The sequence below is a fragment of the Palaemon carinicauda genome, chromosome 1, assembly GCF_036898095.1.
Source record: "Palaemon carinicauda isolate YSFRI2023 chromosome 1, ASM3689809v2, whole genome shotgun sequence".
NCBI classification, from domain to species: domain Eukaryota; kingdom Metazoa; phylum Arthropoda; class Malacostraca; order Decapoda; family Palaemonidae; genus Palaemon; species Palaemon carinicauda.
The window spans coordinates 184,408,487-184,428,163 of NC_090725.1; the positions used below are offsets into that span (position 1 = coordinate 184,408,487).

General features: G+C 36.9%; 1 protein-coding gene across 1 annotated transcript in view; it reads left to right on the top strand.

The window, feature by feature from the left end:
- The window catches only part of Slip1 (SLo interacting protein 1), a 279,953-nt gene that overhangs the window by 101,273 nt on the left and 159,003 nt on the right, over positions 1-19,677 (top strand). The window lies entirely within an intron of this gene.

A 19,677-nucleotide genomic window follows, 5' to 3' on the forward strand; every position in this document is an offset into this window, starting at 1 on the left:
AACAGAGGCAAATGGAAGGACATATTTGAGTATATATATATATATATATATATATATATATATATATATATATATATATATATATATATATATATATATATCATCTCCTCCTAAGCCTATTGACGCAAAGGGCTTCAGTTAGATTTGGCCAGTCGTCTCTATCTTGAGCTTTTAATTCAACACTTCTCCATTCATCACCTCCTACTTCACGCTTCATAGTCCTCAGCCATATAGGCCGAGTATTCTAACTCTTCTAGTGCGTTGTAGAGCCCATTTAAAAGCTTGGTGAACTATTTCTCTTTGGGAGTGCGAAGAGCATGCCCAAACCATCTCCACCTACCCCTCACCATGATAACATCCAAATATTATTATTATTATTATTATTATTATTATTATTATTATTATTATTAGCTAAGCTACAACCCTAGTTGGAGAAGCAAGATGCTATAAGCCCATGGGCTCCAACAGAGGAAAATAATCCAGTGAGGAAAGGAAATAAGGAATTAATAAATGATATGAGAAACAATGAACAATTAAAATAATACATTTTAAAATCAGTAACAACACCAAAACAGATGTTTCTTATGTAAACTATAAAAGACTCCTGTCAGCCTGTTCAACATAAAATCATTTGCTGCAAGTTTGAACTTTTGAAGCCCTACCGATTCAACTACACGATTAGGAAGATCATTCCACATCTTGGTCACAGCTGGAATAAAACTTATAGAATACTGTGTAGCATTGACCTTCTTGATGGAGAAGGGCTGACTATTAGGATTAATTGCATGCTTGGTATTACGAATAGGATGGAACTGTCCGGGAAGATCTCAATGTAAAGGATGATCAGAAATTTTAAAAATCTTATGCATCATGCATATGGAACTAATTGAGCGACGGTGCCAGAGATTAATATCTAGATCAGGCATAAGAAATTTAGTAGACCGTACGTTCCTGTCCAACCAATTAATATGAGAATCAGTTGCTGAAAACTAGACAGGTAGAATAAAAGAATTGAAACAATTCTTCAGAATAGATTGATCATCGAAAATCTTAAAAGACTTTTCAATTATCCAATATGGCCCTTGAATAATCTCTCTTACAGTTTCATTTCTAACTCTCAATATTCTTCTGAGGGCTTTATTCTCAATTCTACAAAATCAGTTAGATATTGTTTCATTGTCTTACCACAACGCGTGTCCATACAGTAACACCGATCTCACTAAACTGATATATAGCCTGATTTTTATATATAATTTCAGGCGATTTACCATCCAAATTTTACTTGACCTAGCCATTGTCTGATATGCTTCTTTCATCAATCTTTCATTAAACTCCAATTCTAAAGATCCTGTATTGGAAATGATACAGTAGTCCCTGAATGTTTGAATTATTCTACCTCATTAATCCTATCTTCTTCCAAAGATATTTCATCTTCCATTGTACGAGTGTAAGGGTTGGTCTAAAGAAGACCGTAAGTTATATATCAAGCATATGGACTCTTAAGCCAAGAAACGTAGTAGTTATAAGTCGAGTAAGATCACAAAGAGCGGTCTACTGGAGGATGAGGTTAGATCTTCACCTTCCTAGGAGATTAGTTTAGCCTTAGGGGAGGGGATAGAATCTCTGAAGGACAATATCCCAGAAGGAGGGTTAGGTAGTTTTAGCTCCTCTGTAGATGTTGCCCGGTCCATTTCTCCTGCTACAATGGTTACCGCCGATAGTTCTTATGCTATTATAAGTTGTTTTGAGAAAGTGCAAGCTATTTGGGAGGCAAAGTTCCCAAAGGTGAGTTAGCACATTTCCTCTTTAGTAAATTGCTTTAATGCTTTAAATGTTCCTGTATTGCCTTTCAGCTCTGCACCTGCCCTTGGTACGCCAGTCGCTGAGGCGATCGGACACTGTGAGGTGATCCCCTCCCCAAAGCAGGTTGGTCGCAGGTCCAGTTCGCCTTCAGCCCTGATGGATGTATGAGGAACTTGTACGAAGAAACCCCATTGCTACTTCGTTCTCCCCATTGTCAGCGTGGGAGCACCCCCTACACCTTCGCAGGCTCCTGTATCTTCAGATCCAGGGAGGTTAAGATTTTGTTCTCCTCATTGTCAATGAGGCAGCTCCCCTGCGCCTTCGCAGGACCATGAACCTTCATACCCAGGGAAGTCTTCGCCGAGATCCTGTCGCAGGAAATATTATTTTAGGAGTTTGTCTCGCAGTAGGAGGCATACCTCTCAACAGTCCAGCTCAAGCATGTCTCCCAAGGGTAGATCCACATCGAGACACAAAGAACTGTCCCATCACTCTTCAAGCTGCACATCCGGACTTTCATCCCTCAGGTCCTCGAGGGACACTAGTGTTTCCTCTGACCGAAGGTCCAGAAGCCAGTCTTCAAGGAGAAGCAACCGGAGTTGGTCCCATCATTCCCCAGACAACCTTTCTCCTTATTCCAGGATTCATTGGGAGAACAAGAGACCTAGCCGGTCATCTGTTAGATCCCATTATTGATCTTCGACCTCTCCTGCGAGATCCTTCAGATTCTCCAACCATTCTCATCGTTCATTATCCAGTAGTACTGGGAGACGTCACTCCCGAAGCCATTCCCCTTCAAGGAGTAGACCTCTTTCGCATATCAGATGCCCCAGATTCTCGCAACCTTCTCAGCCGAGGACCTGACATGATCACAGGTCTCTTTCTACAGGTCCCTCATCCAACGATGGAGATGCAGAATTCTCCTGGAGACTTTGGGCAGTAGTGGAGAAATTAAGAGTTCTTCAGGATGATGAAATGGATGACATAGCTCTTGAAAATTTTATCCGTAATTCCTTCAGGGAATTGATGAGTCTTTCTGGGAATACCTTCCGAGAGTGTTTGGCAGGTGAAGGAGGTTTTGGCTTCCTCTAAGCCCCCCCCCCCGGGAATCGCTCTGTTTAGGGTTTGGAGAAGCAGAAGTTGGACAGATTACCCAAATGGACCACATCAGACCCCTTAGAGTTAGCTCGCCAGGGTGTCAGGAAACAAGCAAACGAAAGATGTCAGGAGGTTGGGAACAAGCTGGCCTGGCTGTGGTATGTATTGACAGCTTTTCTGAAGGAACCTTCTTTCCTCACAATGCAGCGACCCCTCTACCTACAGATAGCCAGGTCTATCGGACGCTGCCTTGAGGACCAGATGAAGGAGGCTACTTTCCACAAGGCTTACCTGACTGGTAAAATATGGGACCATTTTCTCAGTAAAACCCCTGCTTCTCTCTCCATGCTTCATAACAACCTACCGAGGGAATCCCAGAAGTTCGGACATCACCTTTATGAACCTGCAATTCTGGAGGACGTTCTCTCTCGGGCCCAACTGTCTTCCAAGATGCGGAAGGAAGATATGCTAAATGATTTGTTGAAGAAATCACTTTCGTATGAGCCGCAACAGAAACAGTAATACTTTCAGAGGGATTCGGGCAAATGCCCTCTTCTTTAGCAAGGAGGGCAAGGAAATGATAATGGATATGGGAAGAAGCAGAAGTCCACAGCTGCTGCTTCATCAAACGTCCAAGCCACGAAGCAGGACAAAAAGGACTTTAGGTCCTCACAGAACCTTGTCTCAAAGGGTTTTCAGAAATAGGGGCCAGTTCCTTCACACCAACGCGTCCAAGTGTGTGGCTGCTTACAACATCATTGGCAAGCTTGGGAGGCCCTGAATTCGGACCCTTGGGTGACCATCGTACTAAGGGAAGGGTACAGGATACCTCTCAAGTCTCAACCACCCTTGACCAGTCATTCGCCACCATCCATCAGTTACTCCGGCAGGTCTGTAAAGCAACAAGTGCTCAGGAAGGAGATGCTACAGCTAAAGTTCAAGGGGACCATAGAGCCAGCCCCGCTCAACTATTGGAGTTCTCACAGTCACATGTTTGTGGTAACGAAAGCCTCAAGCGGTTGGAGACATATCATCGATCTCCCTATCCTCAACTCCTTCGTAGAGATTACGAAGTTCAAGATGGAGACTCCAAAGATGGTTCTTCTAGCTATAAGGGAAGGGGTCTGGTTCTTAACCATCGACCTCCAGGAGGCTTATCTCCAAGTCCCAATTCATCAGGACTTTCGCCATCTTCTGCGCTTCCGCTGGGGAGAGGAGTCGTGGCAGTTCAAATGTCTCTGCTTCGGACTGGCAAGGACTCCTCAAGTCTTCACCAGGATTATGGCCTCAGTTGCAGCCAAACTCCACCAGATGGGTATTCGGATGTGCCGTTATCTGGACGACTGGCTCTTCCTATCTCCTTCCCTTCAGGAAGCTCTTCGTGTGAAAGAATTGGTCCTGGATCTTTGCAGGACACTTGGAATAAAGATAAGCCACAAGAAGTCTTCTCTCACCCCTTCTCAACAGAAGACTTATTTGGGAATGAAGATTGTTTCTCATCTTTTAAGGGTCTTCCCATCACAAGAGAGGAAAGTCAACCTCAGGAAAATTATAGAGGAGTTCTTGTTACATCCAACCCCAAGAGTTCCTGTATGGATGAGCCTTCTAGACCACCTTGCTTCTCTAGGCCACCTTGCCAGTTCCTAACGGAAGACGCCGTATGAGGGATTTTCAATTCACGTTTAGACAACATTGGGACTGGTAGGACAACGCCAAACAAATTCAGTGGACAGCATGCACTCAGGAGGATCTTCTTTGGTGGTCCCAGGAGATACAGTTGAATGCAGGACTATCACTCAAAGTCCTCGAACCTACGCTTGTTCTGCATACAGACGCTTTAGACATAGAGTAGGGAGCTTCTATAGAGCAGGAGAGCATTTTTGGATTATGGACTCCTTCCCAGTGCTCCAGGTACATAAACTGGAGAGAACTCTAGGCAATCAGGGAGGCTCTTCTCCACTTCACTCCTCTGTGTTCATCCGAAGTAGTCGCGATGTATGCAGACAACTCCACCGCGATCTCCTATTTGAAGAAGGGAGGGGGAACAAAGTCCCAACCTCTCAACCTTCTTGCTCAGGAGATCCTACAATGGGCAGAGGAAGAACAATGTCATTGCGGACGCTCTCAGCAGGGGGGACCAGGTGATAGCTTCCAAATGGACCCTTTGCCAGAAGGTAGTAAATCGCCTTGTACACCTGTGGCCGGCAAACATATACCTGTTTGCAACTGCTTTAAATTTCCATCTTCCGGCATATTTCAGCCCTCAGAAAGATCCTCAATCTACAGGGGTAGACGCTATGCTTCAAGACTGGAGGAACCTACAGACTTATGCCTTTCCACCATTAGGGATGATAGACTAGGTGTTACACAAATTTCAGTCATCACAGAGTTGTACAATGACCCTGGTAGCCCTGTTCTGTCTTCAGAAGGAATGGTTTGCTAGACTCCCAGAACTTTCCATAGACATTTCAAGGCGGTTACCTGTCAGGTATGACCTCTTACGCCAACCACACTTTCACAGGTTCCACCTTTGATCGTCTTCGTTACATCTAACCGCCTGGAGACTGTCAAATGTATTGCTAGAGCAAGGGGAGTATCTTCAGCAGTGGCTGGACAGCTCATCAAAGCACGAAGACACTCTACCAATTTAAACTACCTGCGTAACTAGGTAGTTTATAGAGGTTGGTGTAAGAGGAACGACCACAATTCGTCTAGACCTACAGTTCCGAAGATTGCGGATTTCCTCATTTATCTACGGAAGGAGAGAAAGCTTTCAGAGTCAGCCGTTAAAGCTTATAAGTCGGCACTAGCCTCGGTGTTTAGGCTGTCTTTTGGTGAGGTTTCTGTAGACCTTATTCTCTCTATCCTGATCAGATCATTTGAGATTGAGGTTCCCAAGTGGAACTTGAATGTGGTTCTCAAGCTTCTAGCAGGGGCTCCATTTGAACCTCTCGGGTAGGCATCTCTGCAAGACTTGACTACCAAGACTTTTCTTGGTTACTTTAGCTACAGCCAAGAGACTGGGAGGGGTATAAGCCATCTCTGCTTCTGTCGGCACAAGAGGAAAGGACATGGTCCTTACGTACTTTCCAGAATTCAGAGTCAAGATGGAATCAGAGTCCAGCCCTCTTCCCAGAGAGTTTCTTCTTTCTTCTTTAAGTGAAACAGTTGGGCATCTGGAGAAGGAGAGATTGTACTGCCCAGTGAGAACCTTGCGCTATTATCTAGCCAGAACCCAGGCTATCCCTCACAGGCCCCAGGCTCTCTTCGTCTCCCCTAAACTACAGTCGAAGGCCATGACCAAAAATGCTGTTTCTTTCTTTATCAGGAGACTCGTAGCAAAAGCCTCTTCCCAATCTTTATCAGACAGTGCATCCAAGAAGGGAAGAGGTACCCATAGTCTGAAAGATTATTCTACGTCCGTTTTCTTTTTGGAAGAACTCTTCGTTGAAGTCAGTCCTGAACGCTGCTTTATGGAAAGGGAATACAGATTTTGCTTCCCACTACCTCAAGGACGTGGAGTTGGTGTATGTTAATATTTACACTTATGCCCTCCATCAAGGATAAATGCTGGTAATCGGCTAAATTAAGTTATACAGGATAAGTGTGAGACAAATGAATTTTTAAATTTAAAATTGATTTTCGAATACTTACCTGTATAACTTAATGAAAGTTCCTTCCCACCTCCCCACATTATACATAAGAAGGTTTACGACAACATATTCTTAAAGAATGGCTCAGTAACCGGTTGGTGGAGAGACCCCCCGACCATTGGTAGGGAAGGGAAAGAGGACCACATGACCAACTGTCAATTTTCTAATTGACAAGCAGTTACCTGTTAAATAGTTAAAGCCGACAAGGGCTAAATATTTTGACGACCGTTAGTTCCAAAAAGTCTACAGGTATTGTGCTTTTAGTTTCATTCTTTATCGAGATTTCCGTAATTTAACTAACTCGATCATGATGAGACATTTTGGACCTGTTGTCGGTTGGTCACAATCAATGAGGGTAAGATAATTAGTCACCTAATTTGTTGTATCGGTTTGGAGCCGACACAGATGTGATCGGCTGAATTAAGTTATACGGGTAAAAGTTCGAAAATTAATTTAAAATTAAAAAATTCATTGTATATATATATATATATATATATATATATATATATATATATATATATATATAAATCTCAGTAATACTAGTAATACCAGTGGGCTACGATGACGAGAGAGAGAGAGAGAGAGAGAGAGAGAGAGAGAGAGAGAGAGAGAGAGAGAGAGGGTGAATAGGTTACTGTAGACAGGTGTTTGTTTATGTAGGACCGTAGGCGTGCAAAGTACGTCCCCGTAGCTAGTTTACACATGTTTCTGGGACTTGTTGATGGACACCAGGGTGTAGCTGAGATTGTGTGGTTATGGGTACAGGTATCCCTGCCCCTAGTTCCACCATTTCAGAATAAAAAAAAAAGTCATATATCCATAAGCTAGGTGAATTTATGAAATTTGCAGTTCATTTCATGCATATGAAAATAAGTAGTTTCCTGGAGATTATTTCTATAGAAATTATGTACTGAAACACTGAAATTTATTGTTATAAAGCAAAGATTTGGACGTTCGGATGTAAATAAGTTTCTTAACGGGAAATATGTCCTTATTACTTGCATGTGTGATATGTCCCTGCATTGGCCCGCACATGTTTTTATTTCATGCAAAGAGAACGCCTATGATTTTGTACAATAGGTCAATGTTATTTGACAGTTGTTGCCTAAGGGGAGAAAGTCATAAGCCTGATTGTTAGTGAGTGGATGCCATGCACGACCTTGGATAGAATTATACTTTATTTTCTAACGTCATATTAGTTACTCTTGTCATATTATGTAGATATATTTGATATGGTTGTGATAACACAGTCAGACACGCCTGGTAACCAGCATACCAACCCTACCGAGACGATAGGTGACTGGCACCATGCGTTATTATGTTCATTTAGCCTTTTTCGTACCACACATTAACGTTATTTTTGGTAGCTATAGTGCGTGATGAAAAGCAAGGTCTTCGAACTCACTCTCATTTTATCACTAGAAAATGAGATAGAGGGGCCTCTCTAAAAGACTTCCTAATCTGAAACATTTGGGAATACAGAAGGGGTCATGTATATATGAGTAATCATATAATGGGAGAAAGAACATTTTCCGAATGACCATAATGCTATTAAAAAAAATCCACCATCAAAATTATTTCGTTAAGATTAAGATAAGTGCCCACTTTTAGGAGCTATAGATTGGAGCAAAATTTATTAGATATTGTCACTGGAAATAGTGTTCAAAATACTATTTACATCCTAGATATATGTTGTCTGGAAAGTTATATGTAAATACGTGGTAGATTTTTTTTTCTGTTTACCATAGAGGTTATTGTACAGGGTATGATTCATACCTCATCAATCCCACTGCCTGGTTTTAGGCTTCAGTTTTTCAATCCAATGCAATCTCATTCCTTATTCTCGAAGCGAATAGCGACCAGGCAATGTGTTTTTTATATGCAACCTCTCTGGGTTTATCCATATTTTCGTATAGATTAGGTTAATTCTGTATACTTTACAGACATTTAATTCAAGATGACATAATTTATGTGCATGCATAAAAACAAAACGGTTCATTTAAATGTTACCTGTTCTTTAAAGAAAAAAAAAAGTTTACATTTGGTTTTTTGAAAGCATATAAAAGAAATGATACCAATAACAGTGATAAAGATGATAATGATAATGACAAGGACTTGGACAATTCAAAGGCAATTCACGTTTACATAACATTCTGTAACCACTAAGTAGGGCCTCAGTCCATCTCCTAAAATTCAGATTTTTTTGCAGTAATAATTGGCAAAAAAAGTAGAATGCATCTATATGAAATAACTTTTGTATATTTTAGATTTAGATTTATAGGAGTTGTAAAATGAAATAGAAAAGCATTATAGAAAGTGCCTAATCCTGATATCTATTACATTGCTACAAGTTTTGGAGTGTAGAACCTGTTTTGAATTACATGAGATCAGTTTTGTCTGTTTGATAAAACAACGTCGCCAAAATGAATAATACCCTTAAATTGCCAATTAAAACATGCAGGTAAGTTTTCATATTCAAGTTTATATTGGGTAATAACAGAGCTAAAAATAACTTAAAACCCAGAGTTTTGATTATTTGCATCAGTATAGTTGAGGTTGGCAATAGAGGGCACTGGTCTTCTCTTTATTTACTTGGTTACTACTGGTCTGTCGGTTTTATATATATTTAATACAGGGCTTAAAATAAGCGATTAAATTAAAGGATATTTCTGTGCATTAAACACTTCCCCAACCATAGAGAAACACACTTGTTCCCCACGCTTAATCAAAAAGCTTGCAAAGACTGCTACAGTTTTGTTTAAGCAACCCAGACAGATGATCTCTTTAGCCTTCACATCATATTGCCACTGCAGAGTTTTCGACTCAGTTGCAGCTTAGCGTTGAACGGCTCCAACGCCAAGTCTTTTGCCCAATTCATGTACACTCGTTAATCCAACTGCAGAGCGTATCTCCCTTGTTTCTTTTTGTCTCGTTTGTTGCTTATTAGACTTAAATTTGTTTTTCCTATATCTTTATTTATATATTTGTTTTAGATCTGAGCTTTTTGCAGTAGTAACGTGGTTGTGGTGGGAGTCATCGAAAATTTTTGTACTACGTTGACACATTTTTCAAACAAAGCAATCTTCCGCTGGCTGGAATCGCCGTTCGTGAAATTAGAAGACAACCTAAATTGGTGACAAATATAATACTTGTCTTGTAGCATAAAGAAAGAAATTTTATCAGAGGTCAATTCAAAATGAAGCCAAAGCAGCACTGTTCCATAGCTAAAGGTATGAAATGCTATGATATATATTATATTTCTATATAGTGAGTTTTTGAAGCTCAGTGTGGTACGTCGGAATCCTTTGATAATTAGTTTAATACAGTATATGCTCAGGGTTAGTAGAATTGATTTAGACACGTCTCTACTGCTTAATGGGCCTTTATGTACCATAGGCGATTGGTTCAGAGTTCTAGCGGCCAATATCAGTTTTCGTCCACCAGTGTCCACCTAGCTGTATGTGGGCAGTAGCATTCGCTGGGAGCATTAGCCCTATCCTAAAGGACCTTTGTGTATGCGTATATATATATATACATATATATATATATATATATATATATATATATATATACATTATATATATATATACATTATATATATATATATATATATATATATATATATATATATATATAACTAGTTTTACATTGTGAAGAACGCTTGTAAGTTCCAAAACACCTAATGTTGTTTTCTCCTTCGGGGTCACAGAAGAGTTAAAGGGTAGATTTTATGGATGGGTAGATTATAGAATCTTTAGACATTTGCCTATATCTAAAATGTCTTTGATTGTTTAAATGTGTAACTTTTTTCTTTTGTATTTGGCAAGAAAAAATAGGATGTGATACAGAACGCAAACAATTTATAATATATTTTCAGGACTACCCATATCGCAGTGGTAGCACGGGCTCATCTGAAAAGCCACCGTTTGATTTCTTAACCTGTCGAGGAGTAACGATAGGGGTGGAATTCTTAAAATCCAGAAGGTTCTGCTTATGTTGGCTTAAGCTGCAAATTATGTTCCAAGTCTCAGTAGGTTTCTGTAGATCGCAGGTTTGCTAGAGAGAGAGAGAGAGAGAGAGAGAGAGAGAGAGAGGGGGGGGTGTTAGTCAACATACGTGAGTGTACAGTTAGAATCAAAAGAACGCCGATACTCATGGGAAATCGTTCGTCAGATGTCTCTAGTGTTCTTACTACTTCTACGAAGTGGGCGGATCCTTTTACAACCTCAGTGAATCAAAGACAGTAAAGGGTTGTCTTTGTTAGCAAAAGCATACAAATGTTACAGATCGAGATGTTATATTTCAATTATTTATTATCATTTAACATTTCAATTATGTATTATCATTTATCATCTCAATTATCCACTACTAATACAAAACACTCACCTACACACACATAATATATATATATATATATATATATATATATATATATATATATATATATATATAATATAATTATTTTTCAATTACTACTTTTTCGTAGGAGGGACCAAGTAGACACTTTCCAGGGAAGGGAGGGGTGGAGAGATTCCTCCAAGGATTCTTCTCACCCCTCACCCTGCCCCGACCAGTCCCACGGTGAGGAAATAAGGACGGAAGTCATTTCTGTTTCAGTGGTTGTGGAAACAGATTGAATGTGGTTTCTTGATACAGCCTCTAAGATATTGTATTATGGCCTAAATCTTATTTGAGATCCGTTAATGTTCTAGAAAATATTTCTAACCTAATTCATTATTAGTTAATTTTTAAAAGATAACTGCAGTAGAATAAAGTAGCTGCTGTCGTTGGAATGTTGATAAGTAACGAAATTTAAGTATAAGCTTTGCAAAATAGATAATCAATGATGGATACAATAGATACGGATGATTGCATTAACACCTTGAATACAATCAATATTTAATATTTCGTATCGAAAATCAGTTATATTGAGATAATAGAGGACGCTATTACATTCTAGCAAAAGCTTTCATAATTTTGTTTCATTGATAAATCATATAAAAAAGCTATTTAGTCTCAGAACGACGTAATTTTCCGAAATTGTGTCAAGAAACTTTAATAATACTTATTTTCTTCCTAAAATGTCTTCTCTAATTTGCCAGAAAAAAAATACAGGTGCAGATGCAATAAAAGCACAATTATTTTTCATGCTAATACCCTGACTGTAAGTTATCAATGATTATATAATTGCTACTAGCTTTATCTTGCAAAATTACACAGCTTGGAGATCAAATTGATTTCTTATAATCTTGATTCAAATAGTCTCTTGGTATGATAAAGTCTCTATTTACAGAGCCCTTTCTAAGTGACCAAGAGGCAGAGTTAGCACAGCTGTGTGCGGCTGTATGTGGGCCTTTGGACCAGGTGAATTACTCCAGGTAGATGGGCACTCAACGAGTGTTCGAGCAATGGCCATCCATACCAGCTCCTCAGCCTATCAGTGTAGTAGTTAAACCATAATTTCCACAGCTGATGCAGTAAGCGGGGAAAGGAAAAACAAATATTAAAGTATCTCGAAAATATATGTTTGATTGTCCTTTTACTCTCTAAATCACACAGATGATGAGTGATATCCTTGGATTCGTGAATATTTTCTCCTACTCTTTAGATTTCATTTTCGGAGCTTCTTCTTCTATGGGACCCCTGACATGTCATGTTATGTCTTTATTCCTTAACATTTGTGTTCCTCTGGTTCATTTTTTAACATTTGGTTTCTTTTCTTTCATTCTTTAATCATATATTTTCATATATATTCATTATCTTCAAAATGAATGGCATTCCGCTCCGGTGGTCGTCTCAGGTCATCAATTTTGGTTCTTAGCTTCTCACTATCCCTCCAGAAAAGAAATCTCTCCCGAGCGGCAGCATGAGACATCTTCACTTGACCATCCCAAACTACAACTAATTGATATTCGTGTGAACCCAAGACAAGATATTCATTAGCTGGATTACAGAAATAAGGCATTTGGAGCACTATATTTCATTTCTTTCTATCTTCGTTTTTACAGTTTCCTTAAAAAAAACGCATTGTGAAGCACGCTTCCATGAATAAGTGGTATCACTCAGATTTTTTATATAATTTGTATCCCATACCTTTATCATCATTCCAGTTAACGAAAATATCTTTGTTGGTTTTAAAGTAAACAGGTAAATTTTCCTAAAGAGCACTTAACGTATATGGAGGGCCATATCGAGCCTGACAAATGTTGGTTTACGGATCGTTAAGGAAGCAAATCCTCCAAACACCCTAAAGACAATGACTCTCTAATTACAGCTAATGTTCCCCAAAATTCACTCAATATTTGGATAAGCATTTAAATCTTAACAAAATAATCCCGTTATCTATACCCTGTGATAACTGTCTCCAATTTTGCCGTACGGCCTCGGCAATTATCAAGCGAATAAAAGCTTTTGCGATAAATATTGAATTAGCCATGTAGCAAAAATTTTACTGTATATGTTCAAAATTTTAGACGGTGAGACGGCAAAGCTCAATGAAAGCGAATGTATAAAAGAAAGATATCAATAAAGGGTAAGTGGCTTAGGCTCTAAACAAAGAAATGACGCATTCCCTTGAATCTGAATAAGATGGGAAATATCTTACAGTAAAGTGTCTTTACGTATTACGAAATTGTTGCAATCTATTAATATCTAATACCTGAGAGGGGGTTTTAGTAGTTAATCTAGCATTTGAAAAATAACGATGAGCTTTTTGAAGCATAATACAATCTTTGGAAACATTATACAATAATGGTGAACAAAATTTTGATATGCATAAATTTCTAAGAAGGAGTTTATGTGCTGGTATATTACTCCATTAATTACAGTAAGCTCAAACAGTTTAGTCTCTCTCTCTCTCTCTCTCTCTCTCTCTCTCTCTCTCTCTCTCTCTCTCTCGCTCTCTCTCTCTCTCTCTCTCTCTCTCTCTCTCTCTCTCTCTCTGAATGTCCTTTTGGGCAGGTATAACTCATGTATGGTGTTTTTTTTTTCTATTAATATTTTACAACATTGTACTATGATTGAAACTGCTTTTTCTTTCATCAGTGACTTGAACAAGACTAATGTCGAAATAATCTATTGTAGCTGTCATCGGAAGGAATTGTTTACCCGTGACACTCCAATAATTTCTACAAGATTTTGCAGATTCATGATATATATATATATATATATATATATATATATATATATATATATATATATATATATATATACTGTATACAGTATGATATATATATATATATATATATATATATATATATATATATATATATGTGTGTGTGTGTGTGTATGTATGTATGTATGTATATATGTATATGTGTGTGTTTGTGTATTCAGTATTTGTAGTGGATATTAGAGACGTTAGATGATAACACAGAATGAAATATGGCAAATCGAGTTGTAACATTTTAATGCTTTCGCTAACAACAAAGAGAGCCCTTTATTGTGTTTGATTCGGTAAGGTTGGAGAAGGCTCCGCCCAATTCGTAGAATTAGTAAGAAGAGCAACTCTTTATCTGTTTTGTCGTGGGAACATAAGAGACATCTGACGAAATATTTCCCCCGAGTGTCGGCGTTCTTTTGATTCTAGCTGTACATAACTACAATATGATATACCGTGCATGCCATTACAACAGAAAAGGTTTAGACAGCGCTTTAACCGTAATAGAGGTAAGCCTTAAAATCTCTAATCACCCTGGCATCCTTAGAACCATGAACGAAAGTGACAGACGACAAAGAAATGGCATGTCTCGGGAATCAGCTCTACATGCGTGGGTACGCTCTCCTCATTGCACTCATATGAGTTATTCCAATGCCGTATCCACATACTCTTACTTTGTTACTATCCCTCTTCAATACTTTAGGTTTCTGAAAACATACCTGTACACCACCTTGCAAATCTTCTTTGGATTCCTTTACCCCCTAGGAATCCTTGCAGGATCCTAAAGATCTAAGTTCATACCATGGCCCCCAAGTCTTCAATTATGTCGATGAAGCCTTCCTTAAACGTCCAAGGACACCTGCTGCAGGAGGGTGACCGTTTAGCCTTTGTCCACTGATCCCTAACGGTATTTTTTTTGTTTTTATATCCATTCTGTCTGCTTCCTTATTCATTGGCGGTAAATAAACGCGGAAGAGACAAGTAAGATGCAATGCCTCCGCCCTAATCGTGTGAAGAATTTATGGCTTCACTGGGGCTGGAGGCTTATTTTCGCCTCCTCCCATATTTATGACTTTTCCTCATTAATAATGACGCATTTAAAAATGGCTTTTTGTCTTGAGTAGTATATTGAAGAGGACACCTACAATCACTTTTTAGAGTAATAATAATAATAATAATAATAATAATAATAATTACAATGGTAGTAGTTTGTTGCATCTTCCTTTCCTTTTAAAAACCTGGGTTTGGTCCCAGTGTGAAGTAAAAATGGATTTTTATTGCTCACGTGATTGCCCGGTGATCTCCACTACAAAAATAGCAACAATAATAATAATTGTAATATGAAAAACCTTTTGTGTTGGTTAATGGTATAGGGATGGGAGTGTTAAACGTATATATATATATATATATATATATATATATATATATATATGTATATATATATATATATATATATATATGTATATATATATATATATATATATATATATATATATATATATATATATATATATATAATCATTGCAAAGGGCCTCGATTAGATTTCGCCAGTCGTCCCTATCTTAAGCTTTCAATACAAAACTTCTCCATTCATCATTCCTACTTCATGCTTCATAGTTCTCAGCCGTATAAGCTTGAGTCTTCAAAATCTTCTAGTGCCTCATGAAGCCCCGTTAAACGTTTGGTGACCTAATCTCTCTTGGGGAGTGCAAAAGCATGCCGAAAACATCTCCATCTACCCCTCACCATGATCTCTTCCATTTATGGCACACGATTAATCTTTCCTATAGTGTCATTTCTAATCCTTTCCTGCCATTTACCTCCCTATTTCAAATTTACTAAATATGTTGGCGATTGTTTCATTGTCATACCATGACTAATGTCGACACAGTAACACAGATCTCACTAAACTGATATATAGCCTGATTTTTATATCTACTCTCAGGCGATTTGATTTTCACATTATAATTATCCTGTGGTATTCTGTTAATAAGGACAGCATCATCAGCATACTGTCGGTCAGCTAATTTCCTGTTACCAATCCAGTCCAATCTATCTCCGCCATCTCCAAATGTTCTACTCATTACACAATCGATGAGGAGTATAAACAACTTAGCAGACAACACATTCCCTTAGAGTACTCCACTTTTCACTGGAAATGTGGCATGAAGAGGCAAAATCTGATGCATGGGAGCTAGGAGTGTTGGTGAAAATGGCAAAAAAGGAGACCTAACTGATTGCAATAATTACAGAGGCATCATACTTACGTCATTTGTAAGGAAAACATGTATGCTTATCCTAAACTTGTACTGACCAAATTTTCTTTTTGAGACATGTTGTACAGCAATGCGTAGAATATAGAAATCCGGTTTTGGTGGCATTTTTGGACCATGAGAAAGCCTTGGATAGTATGTTCCAGCCAATTTTTGTGGAGAGTCTTGCGATATTACGAAATTCCTCTTAAATATGTAAATTTGATGAAGTCTGTTCATAATCATCTCAAGTGCAAAGTTAATGATAGTGGATTCATGGCACATTATATATATATATATATATATATATATATATATATATATATATATATATATATATGCATATATATATATATATATATATATATATATATATAATATTAAGTATATCATCACTGAACTTCTACTCTTGTTTGTATACCCCTACCATGTGGGTGTGTTTTGCTATTATAGATTACCTGTATGTCCGTTGTTGTATGATGATGATCCTAGCATTCACTCACCATTGCTATTAAAGTGGTCTTAACTTTTCTTGTTGTGATGTAATATTAATAGGGAAATTCATACTTGCATTTATTGTTCATGACATATTGGTTGTCATTCCTTGTTCGTACCAATCTAAAGTTATCGAATAACTAACCTTTTTTTTAATTTGCTTTTGTTTTTGTAGAACGTCACCAGATAGAATAGGTTAAGCAAGAATTAGTGTATATTGACGACTTGCTTGACTTATATTTGTTGCACCTTGTTGCAGGACTGTCATTCCAATCATGTGAAATGAGAATAAATGAAGTCCGTGAAGGTCAGGTGATCTTATGTTGCCTAGAGTGGAAGTCTCCTTTAATATTTGAGGGTACGGGAATTTTATACATATATATATATATATATATATATATATATATATACATATATATATATATTATATATATATATATATATTATATATTTATGTGTGAGTTTGTACGTCTATTTACTCATCATAATATGATAATATTTTTCATATTATTAATATTATTTTATATATATATGTATATATATACACATATATATATATATATATATATATATATATATATATTTATATATATATATATATATATATATATATATATAAATATGTATATATATATATATATATATATATATATATATATAAATATATATATATTTATGTGCGCGTGTGTTTGTGAGTGAATGTTTGTATACATGGAAGAAGTTATTTACCCATGTATTAAATTCATCTCCCTCTTATACGAATATGAATGAAATGGCAATCTTTTGCTCAAAAAATATCTTTATTTGGATCACTTGTGCAAAACAGATGTTATCAACACAACGAAGTTAAGGGTGCAAAGTTGATTGCTGTGAAATTGTATTGATATTTTTCTCAACGCAGTATTGATATTTTATTTTTTAGTGTATTGGAAATGCTCTGTGTATCGCTGCTCTGTTTATAGTTATATTCAAAACAAATTAATTTGCAGACAATATATTTCAAGATGATTGAAATTGTTATTCTGTTTACTGTATATATGAACACTAGCTCATCCAACAGTATAGCTGTGATTACATAATATTGAACATGAATGAACACATACCTACAGAAAACACACATATAAATATACTTATATATTTATATATATATACATATATATATATATATATATATATATATATATATATATGTGTGTGTGTGTGTGTGTGTGTACGTGTGTGTGTGCGTTTTACATCCAAATTTGGAAGGTAATCCCTCTTTCTTTATTTACAACTCGATTTCAAGAATTTAAGTGTTACGTATTACACAACTAAGGAAATCTACACACACACACACACACACATATATATATATATATATATATATATATATATATATATATATATATATATATATATATATATATACATATATAAGTGTGTATATATATATATATATATATATATATATATATATATATATTTATATATTTATATATACATATATTGTATATATATATATATATATATATATATATATATATATATATATATATATATATGTATATATATATATATGATGAAGGAAATGCAAGTTGTCTTGAAGTTATCGTTTGAATTTGTTTGAAGTTTTCAATATTAGCCAAATCATTTGTGTCAACGAGGTGCTCGTAACCAATCTTTTGTTTCATAGCTTTGTTGTTCGTATCCATTTTTTCGGATTTGTAATCATTTAGCCTTTTGTTGGCTTTCTACGTTGTTTTAACTATTTGTTCGTTACGATCCTTTTTTCAGAAGTTACTGTATCGCAGAGCAAGCCTGAGAATTCGAAGGGAATAAATACCAACTTTCCACTAGATTGCATCCTTTGTTTTCATACCATTTCGTTTTTATTTATTTTTTTTTTTATCTATTTTTGGGTTTTGTTTTGTATAAGAATTTATCCAATATTTCAATTTATAAGATTTCTCACATCTCCATCCGAATTTTCCCCCTGCATGAGCCTACTGTAACCCTTTTTTAAACATATCGATTCAAGGTTTTCCTGTTAAATTGTGGATCCCTGTTGCCTTCGACAAAATTAAAGATTTTGTGTGAAAGGTATATAGGCTATTTACCTATGTCTGTTTAGCTTATTTAATTGTTTGTGAACACTTTAGCACAAAAACTACTGCACCGTTCTTTACCAAACTTAGTTGTCATGTTGAGTATGACCCAAGGAGGAATCTGTAACATTTTGGATAAAGTACATCAAAGTACAAGTACGCAGCAGTACTTTGAATATAATCGCAATGTTAAGTAAATGGCAAATATTTTGTTCGTTTATTTTTAGGTTATGAATGTTGCGCAAAATCTACGGAACCAAATTTCAACGATACTTGGTGGACATGTTGTGGGGTATGATCCAAGGACAAATCCATTTAGATTTTTATGAAAATACGTTGAAGTTCAATTACGCAGTGGAGTTACGTGTAAAATAAGACTGTTTGGCGTGGCGAAGGCATGCTCTCTATTGAGTGCTTCTCTTGTTGTAAATGCATTTTATGATAATATCTTTGTGGGAATAGACTTGTGGTGCATTCTCTCTCTCTCTCTCTCTCTCTCTCTCTCTCTCTCTCTCTCTCTCTCTCTCTCTCTCTCTCTCACTTCCGTTTTCCTATCGCTACCAATATTGATATACTAACAAATATGTACCCCAATAGAAAGAAGGCTTACGGAGAATTAAGGATTGTGTCCCTATGCAATTGCCGTGAATAGATTTTTAATGTACAGTACACTATACTTTTTATATGTATGGGGGTGTGTCGTGAGCTTCTGTAAGTATAATGAGAATTTGTATTCTCAAAGAATAACTTGACTTTAGTTTGAAGTTCATCTTTTTACCCTTGGCTTCACAGAGAGAGAGAGAGAGAGAGAGAGAGAGAGAGACCTGAAGAAAGGTATCACTTAGATGTGATGATGATTTTCTATTGAAACCCTCCCGTTTTTTTCTGTTAACCCGTTGAGCGCCATTGAAAGTAATATGTCCGGCGAATTTTCCTTCTTTTGGCGCTATTGGAAGTAACTCATATTTGGTAAGAAAAGAAAAAAATTATTCTTCCAGATAATTCGTCTTTTTTTTTTTTTTTTAACGTAGAAAGGGGATGTAAGGAATTTGAGCATGCCGTGGAGCTTGACCATGAGTCAGCAGAGTGATTCTTAGGGGAATGCTAGTTTTTCTCAGACCTTGGCTGTGACA